Source organism: Pseudophryne corroboree, chromosome 5 (assembly GCF_028390025.1).
Source record: "Pseudophryne corroboree isolate aPseCor3 chromosome 5, aPseCor3.hap2, whole genome shotgun sequence".
Classification (NCBI taxonomy): Eukaryota; Metazoa; Chordata; class Amphibia; order Anura; family Myobatrachidae; genus Pseudophryne; species Pseudophryne corroboree.
In genome coordinates, this window is record NC_086448.1 from 213,276,497 (window position 1) to 213,292,422 (window position 15,926).

At 47.6% G+C, this 15,926-nt stretch overlaps 1 protein-coding gene across 2 annotated transcripts in view; it reads right to left on the reverse strand.

The window, feature by feature from the left end:
* ITGB1 (integrin subunit beta 1) overlaps positions 1–15,483 on the reverse strand; it is a 144,989-nt gene extending 129,506 nt beyond the window's left edge. Inside the window, exon 1 of one of the 2 annotated variants that reach the window (XM_063922103.1) lies at positions 15,294–15,483. The gene's annotated coding sequence lies outside the window, so the exon portion shown is untranslated. The remainder of the gene's footprint in view (positions 1–15,293) is intronic. The other variant, XM_063922104.1, reaches the window with a different exon arrangement.
* Between the last annotated feature and the right edge of the window lie 443 nt (positions 15,484–15,926).

The window sequence follows — 15,926 nt, forward strand, 5'->3', positions numbered from 1 at the left end:
CAGCCATCTACCCTTACCCTACCCCCAGTACTTCCTGCCCCTAACCCCCCTCCTTGCCCCCAGTACTGCCCGAGCTACCCCCTACCCACTGTATCTACCCATGCCCCCTTCCTACCCCCAGTATCTAACCATGCCCCCTTCCTAACAGTACTTCTACCCCTAACCCCCCCTTGCTCTCCAGTACTGCCCTAGCTGCTATCTACCCAAGCCACATCCCTACCTCCAGTACTGCCTGTCCCTAACCCCCTCCATGCCCCCACTACTGCCCCAGCTGCTATCTAGCCATGCCTCTTTCCTACCCCCAGTACTTCCTGCCCCTAACTCCCTGCTTGCCCCCCAGTACTGCCACAGCTGCTATCTACAATTAACCCCTAACTACTCACAGCTCTGCCTGCCACTAGCCACCCCAACACTGTTTCAACTACTGTCTGAACTTAACCTCTCCCTACCCCCAGTGTTGCCTGCCTTTAAAGCCCCCTCTACTCCCAGCTCTACCCCAACTTCTCCCTGCTTCTGCCCCAACTGCTACTTGCTTTTAACCCCTCTATCTTAAATGCCACCTGGCCCCCGCACAGTCCCAACTGCAGCCTTCCCTCACCCCTCATAAAGTGTGATGGGACCCAGAAACTGTGGAGTAGGACCCCAATTTTTTTATAGTGAGGGGTCCCTAGGACCCACAATTTTTTTCGCTCAGCGCGATCACTGGTTTGTATGAGTTTAACCACTTTATGCAGCTAATCACAGTACATTTGAGCGCTACATCCTCGCTACATTAGGACTCTGCAGCACAAACAACTGAATAGCTCCGGTTCCTTTAAGGTGTGTACACACGGTGAGATATTTTCTTACGATTTTGACTATATAGTGCAGGCAAGTAAATTTTGACTCTCTCTATAGAAGAGATAGTTAAAATTGACACTTAGCCAAAATCGCACATAGTCAGTATCGCAAGCACAGTCATTATGTGCTTGTGATGCCGAAATAGCCAGTCGTATAGTGAGAATCGGGCTTAGCCTGAATCTCACCGTGTGTATGGGCCTTTAGACGGGAGCAACAGCTGTGAAAAAACTACTGAATCCCCCCCCCCCCCCCCCCCCCCAAGGGACTTATCCGACATCTAGTTGATTTTATAAAGGCACACATTATGCCAATAAGCAACTCAATGGGGTCAATTCAATTCGGCAACTTATGAATAGCGCCGGGAATTAGCTCCCGACGCTATTCAATTCAGCTGCTAGTTACGCGCAATTGTCGGGAATTCTTCACTCATCCCCGGGGATGAGAGAAGAAACCCGACAAAAGTGCTTCCTCGCGGCCAGCGCAAGGCTGATTCTGTCGGGAATCAGCCTCGCGCCGGGGAGTTAAGTCGGAGAATGCCCGTTCTCCCGACAATTCAACCTGTTTAGTCGGCGCGAACGGGACATCGCCGACTTAACTGGAGCTGAATTGAATAGCGTTGGGAGCTAATTCCCAGCGCTATTCATAAGTTGCCGAATTGAACTGACCCCAATATGGCCAGCTTACCTGAGAAAATAGGAACAAGAGATCACAAAGTGAATCCTGGCCACTCTGCAGTCTCACAGCTCCTGCTTTACACCACTGAGCAGTGATAAACTGCAACTAAGGAACTCACTGATGACACATGCAGACAGAAACTGCTAATCACCACACTATACATACATATTATATATATATATATACACACACACATACATATATATATATATATATATATATATATATATATATACCAATCTTGAACGGCGGCACTCAGAACAAAAGAGACATGACACTGCATATATATAAGAAGCAGCTATGGTAATAAATGTGGTAACACAATGACTGAAAAAATTCAGAAGCTCAAAATGTGAAACTAGTGAAAGCAAAACGAATTAGAAAACAGCATTTTGCCAAATAAGATTTCTCTATCGTCCTAAGTGGATGCTGGGGTTCCTGAAAGGACCATGGGGAATAGCGGCTCCGCAGGAGACAGGGCACAAAAAAGTAAAGCTTTACTAGGTCAGGTGGTGTGCACTGGCTCCTCCCCCCATGACCCTCCTCCAGACTCCAGTTAGATTTTGTGCCCGAACGAGAAGGGTGCAATCTAGGTGGCTCTCCTAAAGAGCTGCTTAGAGAAAGTTTAGTTTAGGTTTTTTTCTTTACAGTGAGTCCTGCTGGCAACAGGATCACTGCAACGTGGGACTTAGGGGGAAAGTAGTAAACTCACCTGCATGCAGAGTGGATTTGCTGCTTGGCTACTGGACACCATTAGCTCCAGAGGGATCGAACACAGGCCCAGCCGTGGAGTCCGGTCCCGGAGCCGCGCCGCCGACCCCCTTGCAGATGCTGAAGCGTGAAGAGGTCCGGAAACCGGCGGCTGAAGACTCCTCAGTCTTCATAAGGTAGCGCACAGCACTGCAGCTGTGCGCCATTTTCCTCTCAGCACACTTCACTGGGCAGTCACTGAGGGTGCAGAGCGCTGGGGGGGGGCGCTCTGAGAGGCAAATATAAACCTTATACAAGGCTAAAAATACCTCACATATAGCCCATAGGGGCTATATGGAGATATTTAACCCCTGCCTGACTGGAAAAATAGCGGGAGAAGAACCCGCCGAAAAAGGGGCGGGGCCTATCTCCTCAGCACACGGCGCCATTTTCTGTCACAGCTCCGCTGGTCAGAACGGCTCCCAGGTCTCTCCCCTGCACTGCACTACAGAAACAGGGTAAAACAGAGAGGGGGGGCACATTAATGGCTATATATATATATATATTAAAGCAGCTATAAGGGAGCACTTAATATAAGGATATCCCTTGTATATATAGCGCTTTGTGGTGTGTGCTGGCAGACTCTCCCTCTGTCTCCCCAAAAGGGCTAGTGGGTCCTGTCTTCATTAGAGCATTCCCTGTGAGTTTGCGGTGTGTGTCGGTACGTGGTGTCGACATGTATGAGGACGATATTGGTGTGGAGGCGGAGCAATTGCCAAATATGCAGATGTCACCCCCCAGGGGGTCGACACCAGAATGGATGCCTTTATTTGTGGAATTACGTGATGGTTTATCTTCCCTTAAACAGTCAGTTGAGGACATGAGGCGGCCGGACAATCAATTAATGCCTGTCCAGGCGCCTCAAACACCGTCAGGGGCTGTAAAACGCCCTTTGCCTCAGTCGGTCGACACAGACCCAGACACGGGCACTGATTCCAGTGACGACGGTAGAAATTCAAACGTATTTTCCAGTAGGGCCACACGTTATATGATTTTGGCAATGAAGGAGACGTTACATTTAGCTGATACTACAGATACCGTAAAACAGGGTATTATGTATGGTGTGAAAAAACTACAAACAGTTTTTCCTGAATCAGAAGAATTAAATGACGTGTGTGATGAAGCGTGGGTTGCTCCTGATAAAAAGTTGATAATTTCAAAAAAGTTATTGGCATTATACCCTTTCCCGCCAGAGGTTAGGGCGCGCTGGGAAACACCCCCTAAGGTGGACAAGGCGCTCACACGCTTATCCAAACAAGTGGCGTTACCCTCTCCTGAGACGGCCGCACTTAAGGATCCATCAGATAGAAAGATGGAAGTTATTCAAAAGAATATATACACACATGCAGGTGTTATACTACGACCAGCTATAGCAACTGCCTGGATGTGCAGTGCTGGAGTAGTTTGGTCAGAATCCCTGATTGAAAATATTGATACCCTAGATAGGGACAATGTTTTACTGTCGTTAGAACAAATAAAGGATGCATTTATCTATATGCGTGATGCACAGAGGGATATTTGCACACTGGCATCTCGGATGAGTGCTATGTCCATTTCAGCCAGAAGAGCCTTATGGACACGACAGTGGACAGGCGATGCGGATTCAAAACGTCACATGGAGGTTTTGCCGTATAAAGGGGAGGAGTTATTTGGAGTTGGTCTATCAGACTTGGTGGCCACGGCTACTGCCGGGAAATCCACTTTTTTACCTCAAGTCACTCCCCAACAGAGAAAGGCACCGACCTTTCAACCGCAGCCTTTTCGCTCCTACAAAAATAAGAGAGCAAAGGGCTTGTCGTACCTGCCACGAGGCAGAGGAAGAGGGAAGAGACACCAACAGGCAGCTCCTTCCCAGGAACAGAAGCCCTCCCCGGCTCCTGCAAAAACCTCAGCATGACGCTGGGGCCTCTCAAGCGGACTCGGGGACAGTGGGGGGCCGTCTCAAAAATTACAGCGCGCAGTGGGCTCACTCGCAGGTAGACCCCTGGATCCTGCAGATAATATCTCAGGGGTACAGGTTGGAATTAGAGACGGATCCTCCTCATCGTTTCCTGAAGTCTGCCTTACCAACCGTCTCTTCCGAAAGGGAGAGGGTGTTGGAAGCCATTCACAAGCTGTACGCTCAGCAGGTGATAGTCAAAGTACCCCTATTACAACAAGGAAAGGGGTATTATTCCACTCTATTTGTGGTACCGAAGCCGGATGGCTCGGTAAGGCCTATTCTAAATCTGAAGTCCTTGAACCTCTACATAAAAAAGTTCAAGTTCAAGATGGAGTCACTCAGAGCAGTGATAGCGAACCTGGAAGAAGGGGACTTTATGGTATCCTTGGACATCAAGGATGCGTATCTACACGTTCCGATTTACCCCGCACACCAGGGGTACCTCAGGTTCATTGTTCAAAACTGTCACTATCAGTTTCAGACGCTGCCGTTCGGATTGTCCACGGCGCCTCGGGTCTTTACCAAGGTAATGGCCGAGATGATGATTCTTCTTCGAAGAAAAGGCGTATTAGTTATCCCATACTTGGACGATCTCCTAATAAGGGCAAGGTCCAGAGAACAGCTGGAGACAGCTTTAGCACTATCTCAAGAGGTGCTAAGACAACACGGGTGGATTCTGAATATTCCAAAATCCCATTTAATCCTGACAACTCGTCTGCTGTTCCTAGGAATGATTCTGGACACGGTTCAGAAAAAGGTTTTCCTTCCAGAGGAAAAAGCCAAGGAGTTATCCGATCTGGTCAGGAACCTCCTAAAACCAGGAAAAGTGTCAGTACATCAATGCACAAGAGTCCTGGGAAAAATGGTGGCTTCTTACGAAGCAATTCCATTCGGCAGATTCCATGCAAGAATATTCCAAAGGGATCTGTTGGACAAATGGTCAGGGTCGCATCTGCAGATGCACCTGCGAATAACCCTGTCACCAAAGACAAGGGTGTCACTTCTGTGGTGGTTGCAGAAGGCTCACCTATTAGAAGGCCGCAGATTCGGCATTCAGGATTGGATCCTGGTGACCACGGACGCCAGCCTGAGAGGCTGGGGAGCAGTCACACAAGGAAGAAACTTCCAGGGAGTATGGACGAGTCTGGAAAAGTCTCTTCACATAAACATTCTGGAACTAAGAGCAATCTACAATGCTCTAAGCCAGGCGGAACTTCTCCTGCAAGGAAAGCCGGTGTTGATTCAGTCGGACAACATCACGGCGGTCGCCCATGTAAACAGGCAGGGCGGCACAAGAAGCAGGAGTGCAATGGCAGAAGCTGCCAAGATTCTTCGCTGGGCGGAGAATCACGTGATAGCACTGTCAGCAGTGTTCATCCCGGGCGTGGACAACTGGGAAGCAGACTTCCTCAGCAGACACGATCTTCATCCGGGAGAGTGGGGTCTACATCCAGAAGTCTTCAACATGTTAATAGACCGTTGGGAAAGACCAATTGTAGACATGATGGCGTCTCGCCTCAACAAGAAACTGGACAAATATTGCGCCAGGTCAAGAGATCCACAGGCAATAGCTGTGGACGCACTGGTAACTCCTTGGGTGTACCAGTCAGTGTATGTGTTTCCTCCTCTGCCGCTCATACCAAAGGTATTGAAGATCATACGGCAAAGAAGAGTAAGAACAATACTAGTGGTTCCGGATTGGCCGAGAAGGACTTGGTATCCGGAACTTCAAGAGATGCTCACGGACGAACCGTGGCCTCTACCTCTGAGAAGGGACCTGCTACAGCAGGGTCCCTGTCTTTTTCAAGACTTACCGCGGCTGCGTTTGACGGCATGGCGGTTGAACGCCAGATCCTAAAAGGGAAAGGCATTCCAGAAGAAGTCATTCCTACCTTGATTAAGGCACGGAAGGAAGTCACCGTGAAACATTATCACCGCATTTGGCGAAAATATGTAGCGTGGTGCGAGGATCGGAGGGTTCCGACGGAGGAATTCCAACTGGGTCGTTTCCTACATTTCCTGCAATCAGGATTATCTATGGGTCTCAAATTGGGATCCATTAAGGTTCAAATTTCGGCCCTGTCAATATTCTTCCAAAAAGAATTGGCCTCTGTCCCTGAGGTCCAGACTTTTGTCAAGGGAGTACTGCATATACAGCCTCCTGTGGTGCCTCCGGTGGCACCGTGGGATCTAAATGTAGTTTTAGATTTCCTCAAATCCCATTGGTTTGAACCATTGAAAAAGGTGGATTTGAAATATCTCACATTGAAAGTGACTATGTTACTAGCCCTGGCCTCTGCCAGGAGAGTATCTGAATTGGCGGCTTTATCTTATAAAAGTCCTTATCTAATCTTCCATTCGGATAGGGCAGAACTGCGGACTCGTCCGCATTTTCTCCCTAAAGTGGTATCAGCATTTCATCTGAACCAACCTATTGTGGTGCCTGCGGCCACTAGCGACTTGGAGGACTCCAAGTTGTTGGACGTTGTCAGAGCCTTAAAAATATACATTGCAAGGACGGCTGGAGTCAGAAAATCTGACTCGCTGTTTATATTGTATGCACCCAACAAGTTGGGCGCACCTGCTTCTAAGCAGTCGATTGCTCGTTGGATTTGTAACACAATTCAACTTGCACATTCTGTGGCAGGCCTGCCACAGCCTAAAACTGTAAAAGCCCACTCCACAAGGAAGGTGGGCTCATCTTGGGCGGCTGCCCGAGGGGTCTCGGCATTACAACTCTGCCGAGCAGCTACGTGGTCGGGGGAGAACACGTTTGTAAAATTTTACAAATTTGATACCCTGGCAAAGGAGGACCTGGAGTTCTCTCATTCGGTGCTGCAGAGTCATCCGCACTCTCCCGCCCGTTTGGGAGCTTTGGTATAATCCCCATGGTCCTTTCAGGAACCCCAGCATCCACTTAGGACGATAGAGAAAATAAGAATTTACTTACCGATAATTCTATTTCTCGGAGTCCGTAGTGGATGCTGGGCGCCCATCCCAAGTGCGGATTATCTGCAATACTTGTACATAGTTATTGTTAACTAATTCGGGTTATTGTTAAGGAGCCATCTTTAAGAGGCCCTTTCTGTTGTCATACTGTTAACTGGGTTTAGATCACAAGTTGTACGGTGTGATTGGTGTGGCTGGTATGAGTCTTACCCGGGATTCAAAATGCCTCCCTTATTGTGTATGCTCGTCCGGGCACAGTACCTAACTGGAGTCTGGAGGAGGGTCATGGGGGGAGGAGCCAGTGCACACCACCTGACCTAGTAAAGCTTTACTTTTTTGTGCCCTGTCTCCTGCGGAGCCGCTATTCCCCATGGTCCTTTCAGGAACCCCAGCATCCACTACGGACTCCGAGAAATAGAATTATCGGTAAGTAAATTCTTATTTTGAATTCAAAATTAGATGTTTTTCTCTTGTGGTTTACAATACTTATGAAGAACATGAGCCCAAAGTAATGCCTAGGCATAGGTGCTGGGTAATGAGGTTATATCCCTTTTCCACTAAAAATCTGAGTCCGACCGGTTAACTGAATGCAGGTTTCAACCTGTGTCATAGGGGCTTGAAACGCGATTCACATCACAGACTCGACCCAGGTAAGTGGCGGGCCTTCCCTCTACCGGAACTTGGATATGACAATCTCCAAGCGCCGGTGAGCCAGCTCTCCATAGGCTTTTAGCGAGTGTAGGGTTGGATGAGCCAGGTCACCTGTTTACACTGCAATGTAACCCGAGTCCTTTCCGGGTCCGACCCTGGTAGCTACCCAAGTTATTTTTTCAAGGACCCTTTTCCACTGAACCGTGACCTGGATAGACTCGGCTGATCTGCTTGGATTATATATTTTAAATTGTAGATCTGAGTGTCATTTGATTGTTTGAGAGAATTAACTTCAGTCCAGTCTAATTCAATTGCTGGCGTGACCAGCCCTGAGCTTGTGGCGATGGCCGCATTTTCATACCCTAATGCAGGGGAAGCAGGTTTTCCTGTGTCGGGTGCGCTGCACAACTGACACACACAATGAGCCCAAAGCACTACTTTTACATGGATTTCTACTCACACTTTAGGAGGGTGTGAGCGAAAATTCGGGATAAGAGCAGCCTCAGGGCTGGCCACCCAAAACAATTGAATTAGCTCCGGACACTTTAGATAAGAGCCAATTCTCTCAAACAATTAAATCGCCCCTAAGAGGAATATTCTGTAGATATGAACGAAGTTGTACTTGCCAACATTATATACGTTTTAAGCTGTAAAGGGGGGTACACACGGAGAGATCCGTGCTTAAAATCTAAGCAATCTTGCTAGATTGCTTAGATTTTAAGCACGGATCTGCCGTGTGTATGCCCCCCAGCGATAGCGATGCGTATCGCCGATGCTAGATTGAGCTGCATGCAGGCTCAATCTAGCGGGTCGCTCACTTCACCGTTGTGTGAAGTGAGCGGCCCCCCGTCGGCTTTCCCCCTCGCTCAGCACATCGCGCTGTGCTGAGCGGGGTGAGAGATGTGTGCTGAGCGGTCTGTGTTAAGATCGCTCAGCACACATCTCTCCCGTGAGTACCCCCCTTAACAAATGTTGGCTTATCATATACACCATAGAGTAAGGATACTTAACCAAGCGTATATTTTGCCTCGCGCGGTTTTATAGTCATTTTCTTTGTAGTGTAGGGGTGATTCAATTATGGTGCACACCCCCTGCTGGGCGTCTATCAGAGCTATTCAACTGTTGGTCCAATCAAACATCCTATTAGCATTTAACGCAACTGAAACCAGTATTAAAGTCCTGGTTTGGGCTACAAAACGACGGGCTGTTCAAGCTTCTTTCCTCGCACCTCGGGAGGCTACAAGAAAAAAAGTGTGTGTGCCGAAGTTTATATGCGTCTGATCAGAGCAACAATTTAATAGCTCCAATATACACTGATTCGTACAGACACCCAGCAGGTGGTATGCACCACAACTGAATCCCCCATGTGTGTTTTATATGTGCTCCATTCCAGCACTGCCACCAGTATTGGGTACCAAAGTGGTGACAATTAGGGAGCACAAAATAGAGCAATTCAATTGCTGTTCTGTTTAGACACCCGTTAGCTGCAGGAGTTACATTTCTTTTCCAGCCTCCTGATGTTGGGAGAATGGAGTTTGGACGCCCAAAGCAGGACTATAGACTGGTTTCGCCATTTTACACTGTCTGTTTAGGTATAACATGCACAATTTGCATAGGCACCCAAAAACAAATTCTGACTTTTGTTTTGGCATCTAAACATCCCGTTTAGATGTAAAAAATAGATGCCCAAAAACAACTGAATCGCCCCTCAAGAACGTTTACCTGGTCACGTTTTGGATAATAGGGAAACAGGTTTATATTGTTGTAGTGAGGCTTTGTGTGGTCAAACAGTTATGGTCACATGTTCCTTTTTTTACTTTTATATTGCACTGTGAAAAATATGTTGCACTGATATAAAGGAGACTGTGTAAAACGAGGAATTGCAGTGTGCAGATGTGGGGTTTATAATTCTGTAATTTAATTTCAGCATCAACATTGACTAAAAACAGAAGAGCCACTTCTACCTATCTCTGTGTGTGCACTGAGTATTACAGCAGAAGTATATCTTTCTGTGTTTTTTTTATGGGAATAAAGTTATGAAGTTATTATGGTCGTTGTAATATTCTTTAATGAGTGAATGGCATGGATTGATGATTTTTATGATCGATTTAGTAATTGTTACACTTAGCGAGATTGGGACTGATACTTTTTAATTTTTTTTTAAATATTAAGAGGGAGGTAAAAGCTCATAAGGCTAACGGCCTATTTATTCAATTTCTGCTACAAAAAAAAAATCACACATAATAACATAAGAAATAATTGACAATTGGCCAAGAAAATATTATGAAAACTGAAGGGGTACGAACATATAAAAAGGTTAATAAATACTGCCTTAAGGGTGGCACACACACGGGGAGATCTGTGCTGAGCGATCTATCACAGAATGCTCAGCACACATCGCGGTGTGTGTCGAGCGAGGGGGGACGCTCACTTCACCCAGCGGTGAAGTGAGCGATGTAACTAGATTGTGCCTGCATGCAGGCACAATCTAGTACCGGCGATAGCGACACACGGGGCTGCGCATTGCTATTGCTACGGGGCATACACACGGAGAGATCCGTGCTTATGAAGTATACATCTCTCCGTGTGTACCCCCCTTTAGAGCTGCCCAAGTAAGCAGCCACAAAATTAAACTTTTGGCCTGTTCTTATAACCACAGATCTATTCACTGCTTGTATCAACCTGTCGATGTGATTAATTCTGAGCCGTACATTTCCGGAATCGATGTAAACTGCAAAGAAATGCTCACAGTACGAGTACAATATCGTAACACAAAATTGTGGATAGAAGTGTGTACTCAATGGACCATTAAAAGTAAGCTGCCTTACATAAACCAGCAATCAATAGCATTCACATAGAGATGTGTCCTCATACATCTAGCCTCAATACGCCACACAGTGGGAGATGCCTGGCGTGAGTAAGCAACTATTAGCATCAGCGTCTTTTGACAAAAATGCATCTTATTCGCATCACTTTGGAAATAGGACACACAAGCAGACTCTGCTTGTTAAAATGATATGTGGCATGACTGTATTCTGTGTGCAACTGCACCTGTATCTGCATACGAAAACACTGTAGTGTAGCAATTTGTATGCAGATACAGCCGTGGTCACACACAGAATATAGGCATGCCGCATATAATTTAAATCGTCAAAAGCTGCTTGTGTGCCCTGTTCGCATTGTTTTGTGATTAATGCATTTAAATGGAAAAAGTTGCATGAAAAAAAGATGCTCTGCACTACCATGTCACGGCATGCCAAGACTAGAACTGTTTAACGTGCAGGGAGGCTAAATGTGAGTGGACACATCTGTAAATGCACAATAGATTTTTTTCATTGCTGTAAATGTTTATATAGCAACACCATGGGGTCGATTCTATTCAGCAACTTAAGAATAGCGCCGGGAATTAGCTCCCGACGCTATTCAATTCAGCTCCAGTTAAGTCGGCGATGTCCCGTTCTCGCGACTAAAAAGGTTGAAGTGTCGGGAGAACGGGCATTCTCCGACTTAACTCCCTGGCGCGAGGCTGATTCCCGACAGAATCAGCCTCGCGCCGGCCGCGAGGCAGCACTTTTGTCGGGTTTCTTCTCTCATCCCCCTGGGATGAGAGAAGAATTCCAGACAATTGCGGGTCACTAGCAGCTGAATTGAATAGCGTCGGGAGCTAATTCCCGGCGCTATTCTTAAGTTGCCGAATAGAATCGACCTCCATATTACAGAAAAATTGAATTGTTCCAATCAGTACCTACATCATTGGCGCTTAATCTAAATTAAATTATGTACTACACTAATACCCCTTTCACATCGCACTAAAAACCCGGTATCGACACGGCATACTGCCGTGTCGAAACGGGTCCGTGTGCGATGTGAAAGGTCCTTTGGTGAATTAGCGGGTCGCCTGACCCGGTAATTCAACCCGGTAAAAAAGAAGGGTCATTACCGGGTTGATTACCGGGTCAGGCGCAGTGTGAATGGGAGCCGTTCCGATGCGACACGGCTCCCATTCACAGCATAGGCAGAGGCGGCGCAGGAGATGAGCTCATCTCCCAGCGCCGCCTCCACCCCTGCTGCTGCTGCGCCCCCCGCTGCTATGGCAACCGACCCGGTATATTGCCGGGTCGGAAAGCCAGCAACGGAGCGCAAATGCCGGATCCCACCCGGTAAGTACACGTTTCTCTTACCGGGTAGGATCCGGCATTTGCGATCTGAATGCAGCATAACCTAGTAATTTTTTCAACAGTCCATCAACCCAACAGTTTGTTTCGGGACTGTGGTAAGAAACCTATGCAAACATGGGAAGACACACAAATGTCACACATACCGCGTTAATGAACATCGATCAAAATGGCCGGATATCACGATGTATGATTGGCCAAATTGGCATCAGGGCTAACAGGATACCGCATATAGTATGAAATTGTACACGAAGACAGCATTCAAGCAGTCAGACAATCTACAAATTAAATGCAATGGGCACCAGTTACCAGTTTACTCTGCAATTCCGCAGATTTTCATTCGCTGCCCATATTGGTACGCACAAACTTCTGTGATGCTCTTCTACCGTAATTCTTAGCAATGCCACAAATGATTCACATCCGAGAGGAAGATTTTATTCTGGAAAATGTGCCATCTAACTGGTGTCACAACGCTCATAACAGCAGCAAACTACAACCAAGCTCATTTTACCTTGCAACAATAAAGAGGAGCGCAGGTAAAGGAGCAATGTTGTTCTACATATGGGGGTAGCCAACCCTGCTCCTCGAGAGCTACCAACAGTTCATGTTTTGCACACCACATGTGGATCTGTAGAAGGTGTCTTTTAGGAATGAATACACCACGTTTCAAAATGTGACAGTAATGACTACACCTGTGCACCAGCTAGGTGGTCTGGAAATGTGAACTGTTTGTAGCTCTCATGGACAGGGTTAACTACCCCTCTACAATATATCCAAATGAATGCTCAGAATTACTGGCCACTCAAGAGTACTTGCATCTATAAACAGTGTACATACTACGCTATATTTCCCAGAGGTCTGCCCAGCAAGATTTCCCTACTGCTCAGCACTGTGACACAGCCAAAAGTTGCACTGCACTGACCTTTTACACAGAAGCATCAGGGCAGCCCAATGTATTGGATGTGTCACAGTGCAGCTCACTGCTTGGAGCCAGATGTATCCCCTCACCAAGCCATTCTTACCCCGGGGAGTGACTCATTTGTCATGCACTCCCCAGTATCCAGACCCGGACGACGCACAGCAGGAGCCATGCGGCCCTCACACCCCACCAAAAGAGGCCGTGGCAGAGCACAGGAATCCTGCAACAGAGCTGGACCTGGTAGAGCGGGCACACAGTCACTGTGTGTGAGAGGCTCCTGTCACTCTGAGGCTGCACCCACACCGTCTACCGATCACTGCCCTATTTGGACAAGACGGCTCATATCCCTGTCGGGCACTAAGCAGCGTATCCATAGGGCCTGGTACAGGTGTTCCCTTTGACTCCGCCCTGTCCGACCCCTCCGCCTCCACCCCGCCCCACTCTGCACTGGAGGCAAGCATTGTAGCCTCACAGCTTTCCCTGCTCTTACACAGTGCCCACCAAATAGCAAGTATGATGTCGGATAGGAGGGTGCAGGATGTGCTGCTGCTTACCAGCTGTGATAGGGTTCCACTTCTGCTCTCCTCTGATCTGTGGCTCCCCCCTCTCCCTGGCTACCTCAATGCCATCTGGCACGGAAAAGAAAAAAAAATCTGGGGAGAACACTGTACATTAATTCCATAGTGACCATCATGGGGTAAGTATGCAGAAGGTGCTATTACACAGCAATATGGGGGTGATTGAATTGTTTTCCTCTGCAGGTGACTGTTGCTCCATTGAGGTGCAAGTACCACAGGGGGACATTAATTTTTATTGAAACGGTAATATTGTGGCTTTTACTGGCAAATAAAACAATGTATCCAATAACTCTAACAGCATCATCAATGGAAGCGTTCCAGATGAGAGACCTTTCCAGATTATTGGGGAAAAAAATATTTAGGCGTCTGGCGTACACAGACTTGGAGCTTTTATATTAGGCATGGAAACCGTTTCAGCACTACCTTTAGCTGGATTTATATTATACTAATCATAACATGGCGATCTGACATTCCCATGAAGTTATAATTTGTATTATAAACTTCCCCTAAGAAATGGGGTAATAAAACACAATCCAAAGTAGTTTTGCCAGATGAGGAATAAGCAGAATTCCGTACATAATATGGGCATTAATGCTATGAATTGTACGTGGCAGATATTTACAGTAGTTTGGCTATCCTGAATGGCAACCGTAACTACACATAACTGACCTTAATTCAAGCAAAACATTCTTAAATTGAAATATAGGTTAAAACAAAAATTTTAATTAAATCTACAATAATATATGTTAAATGTTTAAGAAGTCAGCCATAAAGTCAGTTGTCTAGAAGTAGCCTCAAGAGGCCTTTTACACGTCTGTAAAACAAAAGATCAGAAAAACACACCTTGAGGGGAGGAAAAAAACAACAGGTTGGGACAAGTGCTGACACATCAGCTCCTGAGCGCCAATCACACGCTATACATAAAACCACACCAAACACAGGAAGTTACTAATACTGTACATGGGACAAAATCTACAACACTCAACAAATGCAGGAACGTGAAAGTAGGTAGGACACCAATTGCTCAGTCTGCAACATATGTATATACGAAAGTGCTTCAGAGGAGCCAGGTTTGGAAACATTTGAGGATCAAGACTGCAAATGGAATTTTAGGCTGGCAACGTGTAAAAGGGTTGTGCAACTCCCAGCATTTCTCTATGACAATGTTATTAGAAACATACAAAGCAGTCTTCCCAGGCCTTCACTATATGCAAATGACTACAAAAGATCATATACAGTAGGAAAAGATGACCTATGTACAATACAATCTATGCAGGGACCAGACAGACAGACGAGGGGAATGGGTATTTCAGTCCTCAGACATGTGTGCTTTATTGGTAGTGGGATAGTGCCATAAATAAACAGGAGGACAGCAGGGCTAAGTGACGACCCCCACCACCACTCCCAGGATGTCCTGTGCTCCCCTCCCACTGCACATTCCTACAGGAAAACTCCCTGCTGCTGCCTCTGGGGGGTGGAAGGACAGGGCAGATCTCCTCTAGACATGATGTACAGATAGGGAGACACGGTGCAATCTCAGCGGCAGCACAGGCGCCCGGGGCATCGTACAGCGCACACTGGGACCCCTCCATTATGCACAGGCAACATGGAGCTGCTGCTTCAGTGACAACCCTTCAACCCAGCATGGGCAGGGCATCCTCGAACTTGTAGTTCCACCGCTAATCTGCTTTATATACCAACAGCACAGTCCGCAGACACAGGGAGCCCCGGAGCCGCACTATGCTCTGTCCCTCCGGGTCTCCGCTGCACGGCCAGTGACGGGGATAACGCACTGATGCATATAGACAGCTCACCTCCGGGATGGCGCTCTCACAGCCGTGGCAGAGCCAGGGGCGGTCGGTGGGATCACTGAGGCTCGGCTCCGGTATGGTCCCCGCGGTGTCAGCGGCCTCCTCTCCGTGCCGCTCGCTGTGTGTCTGACGCGGTCACTGGTCGTAACGGTCTCCGGGTACGGCTGCGCGGTGACGCAGCGTGCCCGCGCCCTGAACCCCGCCCCCTTCTCCTCCTCCGCCGCCGGCCTCGCCACAGGAAGCGCATTCCAGTCCCGTGACGTCACGCAGCGGACTGGATACGTGGGTGCGCATAGGCTTGGGGGCGGAGGCACTGCCCTACAGCAGCAGGGACGGCCGGGTCGGAGGGAGCGAGTGTCTGGCAGTCTGCAGCACAGCAGTAGCAACTAGCAACCTGGATTGTTGTGTGTGTGTGCTGGGCTGGCTGCTGACCGTGATGACGGCTGTGTGACTTTGGCAATTACCTCAGACAGCATCATCTGTTCAGCGTTCCCTATAGTCATAGCTTTCCTTTATTTCTCAAGTTATAAAATATAGTGGGCTTTATTTTAGCATGAGGCATAACTATTATGATGGACAGGGGGCAATCAGAGGTAAATAAACCCCCTCTGGAGCACTCTATTAATTCTCCAGATG